Genomic DNA, 16838 nt, shown 5'->3' on the forward strand with positions numbered 1-16838 from the left:
ATATTGAGTGCCTGTCATGATGAACCCACTGCCGGCCACCTGGGGGTGAGCCGTACACTTGCACGGATTCGTCAAAAGTATTATTGGCCCAGGTTACTCCCATCGGTGCGGGCTTATGTACGCTCATGTCGTGACTGCCAACGTCGCAAGTCTCCGCCATTGAAACCCGCTGGATTTCTTCAGCCTATTGCTCCGCCGAAGACCCCTTTCCATCAAGTGGGCATGGATCTTCTCGGTCCTTTTCCGAAGTCCTCGTCTGGCAACCGTTGGGTAGTCGTCGCGACAGACTACCTAACACGGTACGCAGAGACCGCGTCCCTTGTTAAAGGTACTGCAGCCGAAGTTGCTCAATTTTTCGTTCATAACATTGTCCTACATCATGGCGCCCCCGCTGTGGTAATCACTGACCGTGGAACAGCTTTTACGGCTCGCCTAATCCGGTTGGTCATGACTCTGACTCACACTAGCCATCGACGTGCGACAGCGTATCACCTTCAGACCAACGGGCTGGTGGAGCGCCTCAATCGCACCCTCACCGACATGATTTCTATGTATGTGGACGCAGAACATCGCACCTGGGATGTGATTTTGCCCTATATAACTTTCGCGTACAATACCGCCACTCAAGAGATGACGCGACTGACCCCGTTCCAACTTGTCTTCGGTCACCAAGGGAGCACGCCATTGGATGCCATGATGCCAGTTAGTCCTTCTTGCGGCTCTGACGCCGAATTTGACGCCGACATCTTTGTTCAGCGTGCTGAGGAAGCGCGGCAACTAGCACGCCTCAGAATCCACCGTCAACAGGCGAATGACGCTGCTCGGTATAACCTCAGCCGAAGAATCGTCACTTACGAGCCGGGCGACCTCGTCTGGGTTTGGACACCTGTTCGTCATCGCGGCCTATCTGAAAGATTACTGTGCCGATACTTCGGCCCTTACGAGATTGTTCGCCATATCAGTGAAGTCACCTACGCCGTTGTTCCCGTAGCTTCAGCTCCATCCCGAAAGCCACAGCGTCCTGAAGTCGTACACGTGGTTCGGCTGAAGCCCTATCATGATCGTACGTGACTGAACTTTTCGTCAACGCCGCTGGGTCCTTGTGACACTTTAGTGCACCCTTTCGCTGACTTCTTCCTAGTAGCACCGCGTCGCATCGAGTCGATGCTACAGAGGAGGGGGGGCAGTGATACAAACTATAGTCGACGACGAAGCGGAGACAATCAGTGGCTAGTTGATGTAGACGATGAAGTGGTTGCTAGTTGGCGTAGACGACGAAGTTGGTTGCCTGAAATCGCGCTCAGACCGCTGCTCGGACCGCTCTCAGACTTCGGCAGTCTTCTAGGCTCGGGGCGTTGCCTGGATGTTTGGCTCAATACCCGTTACAATATATATGTCATGAACAACAGTGGACATCCTTGCCTTAGTCCTTTGCATACCTGGACAGTAGACACCCATGCAATCTCAACTTTATTATCTCTGTATATCTCCTCTAGTAATTCAATTGGTTCTTTACTGATGCCTTCAGATTCAAGTATGTTCTACAGAAGCTCCCTGTTTACACTGTCATATGCACCGCTTATGTCCAGAAAGGCTAAATACAGGTTCTGTTTTCTCCCCTGGCTATTTCTATGTATTGGGTTATTACAAAAATGCTATCATCTAGGTGCCTACCACTCCTGAATCCTTTCTGCAGTTCACCTAATACATTATTACTTTCTATCCATGCCTGCATTTTTAGGTTCACTGCCTGCGTTGCCAGCCTTTACAAAACTGACCTTATCGTGATCGGCCTAAATAGTTTAATATTCTTCCTATCTCCTTTTCTTTTATAGATTAAATTCATCCTGCTCAGTCGCCAGCTGCCTAGAATTTCTGTATTTGTTATGACTGTTTACAATGCATTTAGCAATGTGTCCTTGCTTCATCTTAGACCAAGCCCATTAATTAGCTTGATTGGAATTTCCTCCATGCCTATGGCTGTACACACAGGAATATTTGTTTCTGCCTTATTCCATTTAAGATTTGTCAGTTCTAAGCTCCTTTCCATCATGCTGTCTAATACTGTTTCTTCATTCGGAGAGATTACCCTATCATCGCTCCCAAATGATTCAGCAATAACTGATATATCCTATGGCGTCATCCCCCTCTAGGCATTTTTCTTTGGTATCCTGCATCTATTCCTGCTCCCTATGGTTTCTCTTACCCAGGCAGCTTATATGGCTCCAGAATTTCTCTGCCGCCTTTTTAGTTGAGTCGCGCACTTCGGTCATGCAGCGATCAATGTGCTGTTTTATTTTACTCTGCACCAGTATCTGTACTTTTTTTTTTTTTTTTTTTTTTGCCAATAGGATCTCCATTTTCTGTCTATTTCCTCTTGAGATAGCCACACTTTCTTAGCTTCTCTGTGTTCTCTGGAAGCCAGCTGTCTTCATTCGATTGCCTGTTTAATTTCACTATTCCACCAGCTTCAAAGAGTCGACCTTTCCATCTATTTGACTCTTTTACTTGTCGAATTTTTGCACAGATGAGTTGTGCTAACTTATTATAATCCCACTCCTCCATGGGGTGTTTATCGTTTTCTCATTGCCCGGTGCTATTAGCTCTAGTGTTTGTTGATTAAATTTGCATTAGTTCTTTGTGCTTCCTGATTTTTCCTTTTGACTAGGTGTCCCATCTGCAGGCTAATGCATTTATGGTCACTTCCCAGGCTGTATGCGCCTTCCCCATCTGTTTCCATCCTCGCAAGCTTATTGTAGATTCCTGGTAACATCAAGTAGTAATCAATGGTCGTTTGCCTATTCCGGAATTCCCAAGTGATCTGGCCTTCACATTTCCTTTTTGTATTCACAATAACTCTGTTAAACTGCTCATAGATTTCTAGCTTTGACTTCCTGTTGCCGTCGATGTATCCATCCAGATCCACAATGTGCCCATTCATATCACCCAAAAAATTATCTCGGCCCCACCTCCAAGCTGTTTGATATCTTCACTGAGACATTTAACTAGATCCTTGTTTGTATTTGTCTCCTGTCCATAAATAGGCTACCCCTAGCCATACCTTTTTATCTGCTATTGTTCCTGAAACCCAGACATGTTCTTTGCAAGCTGGTTTTACCCTTTGCCGATTGGTCCTTTGGTGTATCAGCATACCATCCCCACCACCCTCTTCTCCTTTGTTGTTCTGTTGCACCATTCCCAATCATAGCCTTTGATAACCGGTGGGTCTTCCAGTCCCTGAGGTGTGTCTCACACATAGCATATACACCTTCATCACCTCTTAACTGCTGTTCTATTTCTAACCACTTTGGTCTTCTTCTGCTGCCTTGCATGTTAATATAATGAATACTGGAGTTAAATTTATTTTTCTTAGCTTTTTCCCTGCGACTTCTTTTGATCAGTTGGCTGGTGTTGTTCCCAGCCTGACATTTTCTGCTTCACTGTGACACCCTACGCTGGGAACTTTCGCGGACCCCCTATAAAAGCTACTGCACGACCAACCAGGTGCCAGCTGATCTCAGCGCCCACCTTTTCCCTGAAATGGATTCCATCTCGCTCAAATAATTTGCCAGGACCTGCTCTATGTACTTCCTTGTTGATATCTGTTACCTCGAAACACATTTCTCGGCTTAATTCTCTAATTTCCTGGTTGACCCTGGCCACTTCCATTTCAATCTCTGGGTTCCTTCCGAGCACCTCTGGCACTGTGCATACTACAATCTGCACCCTTGGAGCTACTGCCCGCAAATCTTTCACTCTCTGTGCCAACCGCTCCACTACTCTCGCCCCGTCACCATTCCAAACATTATTTAATCCTGCCGCTACTATTATTACCATGCTACGCTGTACAGATTTCTCTGACAGTTCATCTGTCGTTATCTGTAGTACGTGGCTTAACATCTTTCCGAGATACACCCTGATTCTAACTAGGCTATCTTCTTTCATGCTTTCCCTAATGGCTCGACTATAAATTATTATTTGTTCATCGATTGCAGCGCTGCTACGGTAAACCGTGAAAATACATTGAAAATATATAAGCTAACAACACTGTTTTATTCACCAAAATGAGTTATTATTGTACAAGACCAATAAAGGCATCAGTGAAATAAACCGCATTCTTATTCAACTTTTTTTAATATTTTAATAACACAAAATTGGCCCGCCTTAGCCAATCTAGGCTGAGCCGGGAAACATCACTGGAGCCTATAACATTGATTGGAATCCATGGGAACCCATAGGAACCACTTCTGTAATTTGAATTTGCCATGCTTTCTGGCGTCTTGTCTCAATGACAACAGAACAATTCGAACTCGCTAAGCCTAGTAGCTCAGTAAATTCGGAAGCAATCAGAAAATATACAGTAAAAGCTTCGTGCACGTTTCGTTAACTGTGAACGCAAGACACCGTGCAGCAGTAATGACCAATTGGTGCTAAAGCGAGTGGCCCCGTTTTGCCAGGTGCCGCCTTGTTGCCATAACCTAAGGCTGCTTGGGGCAAATGTATGTCCAAACTATGGCGTGTCATGACGAAAATCTGTCACATGAGTTTTGACTCTTGGGTCATTTGTGTGGTTCCATATCTGCAGGCATTGCTTGCAGGTGTGCGGTTTCGACCTTTATTTTCGTAATGCTTGTGTTCACATTACTGGAAAAGCAGTGTTGTGCTCTGCCTCAAACTATAGCAACTTACTGTAAAGTGATAAAAGAGTTCCGAGTACCGTCGAGTTGTGAGCGGTGGGAACAGTAGGTCGTTGAGGTCTGCTGGCAGACTGTCGGCTGCGAGCTTTATGCAACTCGAGGCTTTATTTGGAGCATTTTATTTGCGGCAAGTGTTTGATAGCGCGTTGAAAGGCAGGAAATTTTGTAAAGTAGCACCAAGTTCTTGCTCTGACAACTTTGCCTATGTGCTGCGGCTCTTCTCGCATGATGTCGGCAGCAGCGTACCGTCGTCCCACAACTTCAGAATGTTTGCGAGTTGTGGCTTTATTCTTATTTGGCTTCTTTCTACACAGCGTGACAAGATGCTATAAGCATTAATAATTTTTTTTTTCTCATCGGCCGTTTCTGCAGCATGCAAATGCTACCATCAGCTGTCTGTTGTTGGTCTTGGTTCCTGCCTGCAGGATACAGTTTCAACACACGCACACACACATATATATCTGTCTGTGTGTGTGTGCGTGTGTGTGTTTGTGTGTTCTATGAGCAATTGTGAGATTTATACATTGTTATGTACGAAATTTTTGCTAATTTTACGTCCGATATTGAAAAATTCTTTCACTGCCAGAACAATCAGCCTGAGCACACAGAAAGTGGGGAGAAATACAAGCAAAAGGCTAAAAAAGTATTCTATTTGTGCTGGCCTGCATGGTGCAGTGATGTATGTTTAATCTTATCGTGCATAGGAAAGACGATGGTTATAAATATGGACTGCATGGTGATCATGTTTGGAAGAGATAATTGTTTACCAGCATTTTTTCATGCTCTTAGTCAGTCAGTCATAAAAACTTTCACTTCAGGGCAACAACAATTAAAGATCTAGCCAAAATTGTCCGGCTATTTTTAATCTTTTATTGTACGGCTTGTAGGAAAACTGACAGCTGAGATAAATGGTAGAAAACCAAGTTGTTGCTATATAGTAGAGCAGAGTGTCCTGATCGCCCATGTGCTGAACATGCACGTGAGAAGTAAATAAATGTACGCATCTATATAGCATGTATGGGCTACAGTGCAAGGCTGCATACATGGCGTTTATATGTCATTCTCATTTGAGAGGTCTCCTGCATGGCCTTCATAAGGGAAGCAATGGTGCTGGTAGGCAGGAGCTTTCTTCTTTATGATGCTGTTTTGAGATGCATCATGGCTTCTCTCACAATAGCAAGGCAGCAGTTTTTAGAAATGGAGATCACCGTCATCATCAGCTATACCGTACCCACTGCAGGCGAAGGCCTCTTCCATACTTCCCAATTAATCCGGTCCTGTGCGAGCTGCATCCACTTGACCCCTGCAAATTTTATAACTCATCTTTTGCTGCCCCCTGCTACGCTTTCCTTCTTTTGGAATCCAATTTGTTACCCTTAGTGACCATCGGTTATTCGGTTATTCCCTCTTTACACTACATGTCCTGCCGTTTTCATTTCTCCTTGATTTCCACCATAATGTCATTAACCCAAGTTATTTCTCTGACACACTCTGCACGCTTCCTGTCTCTTAACGTTACACTGACAGATTTCCGTTCCATAGTTGTCTGGATAAAGGAGATGACAAGGCCAAAAACATATAATTTGGAATCAGGAAGGCCATTGGCTATCTCAAGAAGTGCAAAACTGCAAAGTAGGCAGATGCTGGCCTAGTTAGTAATGTTAAGTCTCTAAGGTTCAGTAATAGCAGGTATAGCATAAAATTGCTAGCTTTAAAGGCCAAGGAACACACTGTGTTCACAGACATTCCATACTTTATTATTGCCAATTCCTTGAGAATCATTTACAAAGTGCATTATGGCATTCAGGCTATGCCACAACAATAGGCCAAAATTAAAACTGGATTGAATTGCTGCTTTTACATTGTGCAAATCTTGGTGAAAGGAAGCTGTAGCAAATGCTGAAACAAACTTGCATCAATCTTCTGTGTTTGATGGAAAAACTGAAGCATGATTTTTGTACTTTATACCATACATTTTCTTGCAGATTGCTATTTCTCACGCACGGGTCTGTTGAAACTTGTTTATTTCTGAAAGTTTGACCATCTGTTCTGATGTATTTTTTCACAATTTACTATTTTTCATTTGCAGGACTGCTTTGAGCTCATTTATCACATGGTGTAGGCTCTGTGCGTTGGTATAGTGGTGCGGCGCATCGCCAGCGCTTTCGCACGGCACTCCTTGGTTTAACTGGACGCTCAGTTCGTTTCTGTCAACCCGTCCACATAGCAGACGCGCAGTGCTATCCTTGCGAGAATGGCACTGCGAGCGAGTCAACGCCTGCTTGTATGTGGATTTAAATGCATTGAAACGACGCTTTTACGACGACGGCTTTATATGAGCAATTATGTGTATGGCATTCAAGATGAACCAATCACCATAGCGTGGCTTTCCGATATCAGCAGCAAGTGAAAAGGAAAAGTGTTGACTACGACATTCGCCTTGAGGTAAACAAAATTTACAGCTTACAGGTAAACTTACAGGTAATGGGAAAGGTGCTGTACAGTGGCTGAAATTGACCACTTGCGAAGATCCATGTCTTCTTCTTCACAAGCCTTTTCTCCCAAACAAAAGGTCTCGTTGCCGAGGACACTCGCATTATTTGAAGAAACAAAAATTGGCAGGCTCTTCCTTCTATGTAAACTCGGGAATGTTTCCAGTCGAGTCCAAGATGACTCAGGGAGAGACGTCCAAAGAGTACAATGATTGACTGCCACCCTTTTATCAGTGATATAGAGGGTGAAGGGGGTTGTCCAGCATCTTGCTTCTCCAGCATGACTGCTTTCAGCCCATTCTTCACGCTTCTGCCCTGCTGCACGTAAGCAACTCGCAAGCGTGAAGGCTCCTAAAGAGATGCCTGCCTCTTAACTGCAGGCAGCTGCAGACGGCATTGTAACATCAGGCAGCACATTTCAACTGATTGAGAACAGTTCCTGATTGACCTAGACAAAGAAATTAGCCATGCGCCATACATCCACTGACCCAGACAAAGAAATCAGTCATGTACCATACATCCACTATTTTAATGGTACATTTCAGTTGTGCAAAACGCATTCTTACTACACGCATGTAATGATGATGTTTTGTGTCCTGAGGATTGACATTGCTTTTCTTTATGGGTATTGTCCTCAAACAAGCATAGCTCTAACAATACAAAAAGATGAAGTGTTTCTTGCTGAGTATGTACCAAAGTTAGAAGACCTTTATTTTAGCTATTTCCTGAAAGCACTAATAAAATGAATACCCAACGGCATTCATATTTTGTAAATAATGTACAAAGCTCCTCCTGTCCTTTCATAATATCACTGCCATGTATTTCTCCTCGCTATCCTCTCCGTGTTCCTTTTTTTTTTCGCCGGCTGCAGCTCGGATGCTTCAGATATTAGATAGCAATTGTCGCGGCAGTCTTTTTCTTCTACTTTTTTTAAAATCTTTTTTTAATAAACTATTACCACCATCTAACGGCACGTGTCCTCATGAAACATTTCGGCTATATTTTCCTATTCAAAATACTTTGCTTTCAGAGATGATTTTGCGATGATGTTAAATGCAAGAAATAAATACTCAAAAGTACAAACCACTCTTTCTGTTTCCTCTTATTGGTACAGAAAGGGCTTAACTATCAAGGATGCAAATAAACATGCAAAAGCACTGCCTAAATCCAGAGCTCCCTTTTTTCTGTTTCGTAGAATCTCGAAGGAAAGCGATAAAATTTTATGTTCGTCACTTTTTCTGCAGTTTTTATAGCTTTTATGACATTGGTTAACACAGCAATAGGTCAAACGACCCATAATTGGTAGAGTTTATTTTCGCCTTCAGTGGAAATACCTTGCCGCTCACCTCTCTGACTGTGAACTGAAAGGGAGAGTGGCGTCCACCTTTCGCCCCTTCTGCTAACCAAATGGCACCACACGTGCTCCCAAAACTGCAGCCCACGGAGCCTATAGAAATTGTGCTGAAAAAGGTTTGCTAGAACACGGCCGGTCTCGAGGGAGAGAGCGCGCGCTCTTTCTTACGGCCTTCTCAATCGCCGTGTGAACAATGGGAACTTTTCTCCTTGAGTCACGCTCTCCTCCGCCGCAAGGGGCGCGACCTGCTCACTGTTCGCTCCGCATCTGCTTCAGTGGTGGCGGGTGGCTTTTGCCTGGTTTCGTGCTGTCGCCCGCGGGTTTCGTGGTGAGTGCAGCCCCTAAATGAAAGATTACAGAAGGTAGATGCTGCAGCGGCATCCTGTCAGCGTGCTATACACGTGAATGGAGTCTTTATATTAAAAAACACTGTCGCTCAGCAAACGTTCGACAAGCATATGACATGTATTGCGGCATTGTATCTACTTTTGTTCATTTTAATCTGAATTTTTGCCCAAGCCTGTACAAGAAGATGAATAAAAAAAGTGAATGAGCAGTGATCACATCGAAGCTTCAAGGCAAACATAACAGCAACAATGGCAAAACCGTCTTTCAGAGCTAGATGAGAAACCATCGATGTAACACCGAAGATGAAAATAATTTTATAAAAATGTAATGTAAGTTGCACAATGCTTACATGGCATAAAGTGTTAGTAGTATAACGTCAGAGTAAACGATTTTAAGTTTTGTTTTTAATTTTGCTATAATTTATAGACCAGCAAATGTTTTATGTTGTATTATAAACATTATTTTAATTTTGCAAATAAACGTTGGTTTAATGAAATGTTTACATGATATCATGATTATTTCATGAAAAAAAAACAGGAAATCTATTTCAAGCACTAATTCCTAGCAATATTTTCTTTCTTTTTCTAGTATGTTTTTGAACTAATAGTTCCTTGTAACTATCTGTGCAGTAATGCCTGCCTTAAAGAGCAATCGCTGCCCCATTACTTTGGTAGAATGCGTTGCTTATTACACATTCGCCACTGTTACTCAAGGGACACTCCTCAATAATGGATATAAAAGTTTTTCTCTGTGCTATATATTCAGAGGTGACTATAGGAGTTGTATGTCGCGCTGTATTGTGCGCCTAGGCACCTAGTGTCGACACCGACGAAATCATTTCAGCTCTACCGCAATCAGTAACCGAGGAACTGAAAGAAGTGATGGTATCTCCTCTCATCCCATTACCCACTGTCACGTATTCTGGTTTAGCTTACGTCACTGGATACATTGTGAAGTTAATCAGTGACTTCGGGTGTGACGTGCTATCCTTCTTGAAACCAGCGAAAGAAGCAGCCCCATGTACACTATTATGCGAGGACAAGATTCTAGCGGACTGCATTATCCAAAACCAGAGTTTGTAGCCCTCTTGGACAAGGTTGTGTCTTTTTTTTGAAAAAGCTGTCGTGCACCTACCACACACAAATGTCCTTGAAGTCCAAATCTTAATCCAGCCAGCACTTGAGAACTCACCTTTGCTGAGTTGCCCAGAAGGCATTGACAATAGCCAAGGTCCGCTTCTTTAATATGTGAGAAATTTCACAGACTCCTTCTTGTCAATTATGCTAAGAAGGTGACAAACAGGAACGAAAGGCCAGCTCTTTATGTGCACAAACCGTCCAAAATGATTTTGAGTCTTTAATTTTCTAGCCGCATGCACCGTTTTGATGAATGAGTGCAATGTGTTAATTTTGAAGGATAGTTTTTTTATTGCTTGCTGCTCTTTTCAATTATGCATATCTGTTTATGCCCATATTTCCTTGATTAAATGTTTTTTTTATTACTGGTATTAAACTGACTACGACTGTCTACGTGTGCGTCAGTCGCGAGACTACGTATACATCTGCTGTCTTTCAACCTACTGATTTATTTTAAGCGAAGCTAGAACAGCTCACTCCACTAGACAACTGAAATTTTAACTGTATGCGTAAATTTTTGTTCCTTACTCTGAATCTGAGACGTGCTATGAATTTTCGTCAGTGCCTGTTTTGCTCTAAACGAAAACGGCAGCGGTTGACAGAATACTTTGAATATCCACCGAACAGTTTGCCGTGCAGACTAGCGTCAGGTCGCGTTATACCTGCTTACAGCTTTCAAAGGCACATTGCATAAAATGGTACATATAGTTTTGTGAAAAATTTAGGGGCAAAAAGTGTTGATGTAAGTGCACCCGAAACTTCATTCGACCGTGCGCGACAGCACTGACGAAGGCGCGCGCACGCGCATTATTGACTATTTTATTGCTCATGCACGATAAATCAGACGCTGATTACGGCTTCTTTCTATAAGCCATAAGGGGTGAAATATCAGGACCTGCCGGTTGCAACCGATGCGGGCGGAGCGAAGAGCGAGCGCGCGTTTCCCTTGCGCGTGAACGGAGGAGCAGCAGTGGGGCGGTGGCGACCCCACCGAGGCGCGGCGGGCGGTGGAAACAGACCCCATTGGAGAGGCCGTAAGAGAAGAGAGAAACGTGCTCTCCCTCGAGACCGGCCATGGCTAGAAAAGGTTATATTAAGTGTTATTAGTCAGTGCAAGAAAGGCTTCTCATTAACAGCCAATAAACTTGTCCTTTCACAGTTTTATAGTCAAGCTGCCTGCTTAAGCAGTTGCTTTCGGCTATTTTCGCTATTTTCTTTACTTTTTTCCTTGTGCCAGACTGCTTCTCTTGGTGCCTGTTGCAAAGCTGTGCTAAGTGTTTGAGACCTTGCTTTCACTTGATGTTTTTATTACGAAGAACCAGAAGACAAGTTCACTTTAATCCTGGCTGTTCATACTTGACCACTTTACCTTGAATGCATTGCACACAATGCTTAAGTTATAGATTTCCACATTTCTGTATGTACTCAATAACAGCTGATGGAAACATCCGAATGTTTGTGGGCTAGTGGTTGTGTTCAACCAGACCACAAATGGAAAGTTCACAACAGCAAAATAGCTACAGGCTGTTCCCAGCTTTGATGGGGAAGCAACAATGGCTTTGCATTCTAAAGCGACTGTAGGTTTCGAGAGATGCCATCAAAAGAAGGCTGTTTTAGTACTTGCTTTTTCATTCATTTAATGCAGCAATCAATACTACAAATGTCCAACACAGCATGCTTGGTTAATTTTGTCAATGAGCGTGGTTCTCTCTCATACACTAAAGCCACGGCAAGTGGATGTGCACATGCATTTGCAAAGGTTCTCAGTCACGCATTTTGGCCGCATACATGTTAAGGCATAATGTGTACATGCAGAACGAATATAGCAGTGTTCAAAAAGCAACACATTTTTGCAATACAACGGAAATAAAACTTTAATGCTTAAGATTTTTTTTTTTTTTTCATGATACTCTTTATCTTTTCATTTATTTACAGTATATTGTTAACCATGATACACTTCTTAGGCTTGCCATCTTCTGCAGTATGCATTTAGAAAAGCTATAGCACATAGTGAAGAATATCATTTCAGCTGTCAAGAGCATGTAACTTAAAATAGTGAAGATTGTGCACTCTGGTAATGTTTTAAAGCTCTGGTAAGTAAATCTGGACCTTCGGAAGCAGAGGCTGAACGCACCGTTAGAATTGTATGTCTCAATTTTAGCTGATCAAACAACTAAAACGCGGTGTACCAGCTTACCGGTACCGCTCAAGAGGAAAGTATACAACAGTTGCATCTTATCTGTACTTACCTATGGGGCTGAAAAGTAGAGCTTAACAAAGAGGGTTCTACTTAAGTTGAGGACAACGCAGAGGGCTATGGAAAGAAAAATGGTAAGGGTAACATTAAGAGATAGGAAACGTGCAGAGTGGGTCAGAGAAATAACTCTTCGTACACAGGGCACGAATAAACCTACTGCACCATATTTGGGTCCGCACGAACAGGAAACTATCGTAACATCTTCTATGTAATTTTTCCACACTTGCAGCGTGCTCAGACTGATTGATCTTCTGATGAAACATCTTTCATTATTGGGTATTCAATTAGTGAATAAGTTCTCACATAACAATATCTAAATCTTACAAGTGCTTATAAAACACATTCGTTAACACCGTGGCCTCCAGTCACGCAACGAGACCTTCCATCGGGATGCAGCTGACAGCATTATCGCATAGGCCTTAATTGATTCGAGGAGCTCGCATGTAGCACAGGTGCCCAATGGAAAATTATTTCACTGCTTGTAACGACTTATCACGCTGTACTGATGTAGGCCAAATACACATGTATATTTGCAAAGCTTTTCAAGACAAACGACCGCGCGCGGGCTGCTGCCGCTGCAACGCATAGCCAATATTGACCAGGCGACAGCTTTGTGGTACTGCTGAACGAGAGAAAATAACCTGCTCTACGAAATTCGCTAGCCTTCACAACACTGTAAAACAGTTACCGCTATCAAAAGGCTCAAAGAAAAGCCTATAGAGTTGCCCGTGGAGCTAGCCGGTGGCGGTCTGCAAGCGGATCGCAACGGCTGGCATGCTGCTTCTGCCGTTCATTAATCGGCGGCATTCAGAATATCCTGAATCCCATTCCAAATGAGTTGCTGAAGCTTGAGGTAACTCACAACACCATTTTTCTAGCGATGTGAGCGCTATTATTGACGAAATACACGTTGAAACCGCATGCCAGTCAGCAACAATAAAGTGAGTGAGAATTAGCAACGGCTGTACAAACGAAACCACAGAAACCAAAATGTATGTGAGCTTCGTCGTGGCGCAATGTCTGCTGTCGTATGACCACCATCTATGAGATAGCAATAACAAATCTGATTTTTTTGTCCAGTTCCATTGTCAATTCTTACAAAAGGTGAAGGTGTGGTTGTCCAGGCTATCGAAGTCAAAGATGTGACCATTTGTCTCAGGTGCAGTTGCTTCCTTTTCACTTGCAATAAAAAATGACAGCTAGTGTTTCATAGTAATAGCTTATTCAGACTACAAACGCATGACACATGTCTAAAATGTATGCAGTCGTTTAGTGTGCTTAGTGTGCGCTGCAAAGTAAGATGACAGCTGAACTAAACAATTGTAGTACTACAAAAAAAAAAAAATCATTTTTCCTCTCATTATATTACATGGGCTAATGGTTACACCTGAGCTGCAGATTACATGTTTCATCTCTACTCGAACGTAAGGAAAAGCGAATGGTATTCACTGTCAGTGGGATTTTAATGTAAAACATTTAAAATATGTTCCTGCATGCCTGTGGTTCATTTTCTAATTAAGATGAGCATTCACACAGCAGTGCTAAAAGCTGAGTGATTAGAGCAAAGGATGCGTTTTTCAACAACAAAAACAACAACAAAAAAAACGAAAACCCGCACAATTTTTTTCTATGTTTCGGTCAGTGGTCAGGTTCGTTGTAACACTTTCACCATGAAGACCTAGTTTTGGGCTGTGATCTCCAGCAGTTTTTGCTGGTGCTGTTTGGTTCCAGTGTTCTTTCGATTAATTTTTTAGAACCTATCAGCGAAACCGCGTATCTCTATTCATGAGCGCAGTCCAAGCAAACAATGACAGCAACAGCCACCCGTATTGTTTTTATTACTTTTAGTTTACTTACAGATGGAATATAATTTCTCAACCTCCTTCGCTCCAAGTGCGCATTCATATGCAATGCATGACGCCATCATTGTCGCAGATCAAGCGAACGAATCCACTGCGCCAAGCAATCGGCACATTGTCTGCCTATGGAAAGATGGCGGCGTGCGACTTCAGCCTTTGCTTCAGCTTACGGGCGCCTTCTACACTCTAGCAGTTCTATTAACCTTCTTGGTTCAGATCGGTTCAGATGCTTCTTCCACCGTGCTTGAGGCGAAGTTCAGATTGGACAAGAAAAATAATAAGATGTTTCCGACTTGATATCTTAAACAAGGTTAACCAGTCTATAACTTTTATTTGTAGTTGAAATGAAAGCTCCGTAAGTTGCTTTTGTCAACGTTGCTTTCTTTTGTGCACCATACCACCGCGTTTCACTCCTTTTTGCCTCTAGCAAAAGCGTTGATGGCTATTTTATGTCTCTAGGCACGTTGGGGGGCAGCGGAGATCGAGAAGTGAGGTCCTAGTTGTTACCACAGTAGAACAGTAGCTATGCTCTGGAATCTTGGGCACTGCATGAACAAGGCAATGGTACTGTGTGGTAGCTTCACTGATACCTAAAGTGCCCCATCTTGTGATAAAATTCAGATGTAAAAAGTTTATAGAGGCAGTCTTCCTGAGTGTTCGAGCCAAGTTTTAAAGATTTGCATGAGTCGATTAACAATTTTCAAAAAGTGCGAGAGAGGAGGATACGGTGGAAGAGTGGTATCTGCGACAGATTGCCGATGTCAGATCCACTTCCATTCGCCGGCACTAAGTTCCATCTCCGCTCCTTAAATACCGCAGCAGCTGCGCCCAAAAATCAAGAGGCGTAGTTGTCAGCCAAATATTTTGCCATCAATAACTATTAGATGAGGTTTTTCTGAAGAGTTGCGAAGTTCACATACGAGTCGATCATAACCATGTTCTGCGACCTGGATGGTTTAAAAAGACTGGCTGGTTCCTAATTGGTGTCTGCTATTGGCTGTTTGCGTCTGCTTGATAGAATTTTCATCGTTGCATACCTCTACAATCATATGAGTCGTGACCAGCTTTATTGTAAGTATCACAGTCCAGTTTTTACAAGTGCAGACCTTGATGCATTCAAAACTGAATATGACATTGTTTTATTGGCTGCCAGGTCGTTTGAAGCTTTCAGTTCTGAATAGTCCTGTATGCATGTTGTCCAGCAAAGGGCTGCATTGCGGCCCTTGGGTGATGCGGGGACCGAGCCGTGCCCCTAAAGATGTGAACTGCAACAGTGGTGCATTGAAGTGTAACAATCGATCAATGCTTCTGTGCTGTGTTTCCGTTCCGGTCGTTGCGTAGCCGAATGTATTCAGCCTCAGCCGCTCTCCTTAGATGATTAGTGAGCGGAGCAGGGGCTTGTCGCCCGTTCCTTGTTTTCAAGTGTGCATGTTTTTTTTTTTTTCTGCATTATTGAGGGTACGTCTTTTAGGAAAAAAAAATGTTGCAAAAACGGAAAAAAAAAAAAAAAAGATTGTATGGTGCCATGTATACCAGATTGCACAAAAGTAACTGCAAAAGATTTGAGCTGTGTAAACAGCAGCATGCTGCCGAAACCTGTTGTCAGGTGACCGATAGAAGGTGTTTTGGCGGCAATGTGAATGGACAAGTTGGTGGCTCAAAGGCAAGGCTGTGGCGAATTAGGATACATGAAAAACTAAAATAAATAAGGGAAAAGCACGCTGCATGTTCTAAAAAAAAAATTCCTGTTGGCTGTGCACTAGGCAATACAGAAATATTTTCCCCGCAATTCTTCATACCGCAAGTTTATGGCCATGGCTGTACTGTCTTGCTTTTGAGCGCTTTGCGGAGAAAAAAAAAAGCAAGAGTGAATGCAGCGGCTCATTTAATCTTGCAATGATTTTAATTTTGCTTGCGTACAATTCTTCATGTTTGGGCACTTTCAAGCGCTTCCTTTCAGCGCAAAGTCGAAGCTACCTCTAGGTAGCCTTAGATTTCTCCTCTTTTGGACTGGACAGGCACATGGTGTTGCTCTTTCATGTTTACTTTTAAAACTCATGCGTCTATATTATATTTAAAATAAATTGTTGCCCTCTCGTTGTTGTATTATTCACGTCTCATTCGCCCTCTGTCATCTGCCCTTACGCTTTAATGCTTTTTCTCACCTTGCTCTATCCAATCTAGACAAGAGAGCAACAATAGCAGTTAGAAAGGAAGCTAGCCGCTACTTGAGTCCGCGCATTGTGCGAGCATTGTCTAGAGATACTGTCCTTGAATCAGTCCACAGACATTCTTCTTGGGTCAACATTGCAGATTCTCGCTTTCGATCCGTCCGCTTTCCGGCTGCGGCACCGCATGCTGTCGCTTCAGCTAACAGGGACGGAAAGGGGTCGTGTCCTAGTTTTGGCGGACATTGCGTCTCGGCAAGGCTTTGCCACGTGAATTTTGACTTCCGGGTCGTTTTTGTGGTTTGGTTTCCGCTGGCATTGCTTGCAGGCTTGCGGTTTCGACCTTTATTCTCTTGATATTTGCACTCAATTTGCTGGGAATGTGGTGTTGTGCTCGACTTCCAACTACAGAAACTCAACTAGAACATAATACAAATGTTACGAGTGTCGTCGAGTTATGAACGGCAAGAACAGTTAGCCATCGCGATCCGCTGGCTGACCGTCGACGGCGAGCTGCACGTGGAACG

The 16838-nt window shown here is 43.2% G+C and overlaps 1 protein-coding gene across 2 annotated transcripts in view; it reads left to right on the plus strand.

Annotated features, from left to right (window-relative positions):
• The window catches only part of LOC146206650 (rhotekin-2-like), a 215251-nt gene that overhangs the window by 131456 nt on the left and 66957 nt on the right, over nt 1–16838 (plus strand). The gene's annotated exons all lie outside the window — the stretch shown is intronic.

This window comes from Amblyomma maculatum, chromosome 1 (genome assembly GCF_055883805.1).
Source record: "Amblyomma maculatum isolate TAMU_Amacu chromosome 1, ASM5588380v1, whole genome shotgun sequence".
Classification (NCBI taxonomy): Eukaryota; Metazoa; Arthropoda; class Arachnida; order Ixodida; family Ixodidae; genus Amblyomma; species Amblyomma maculatum.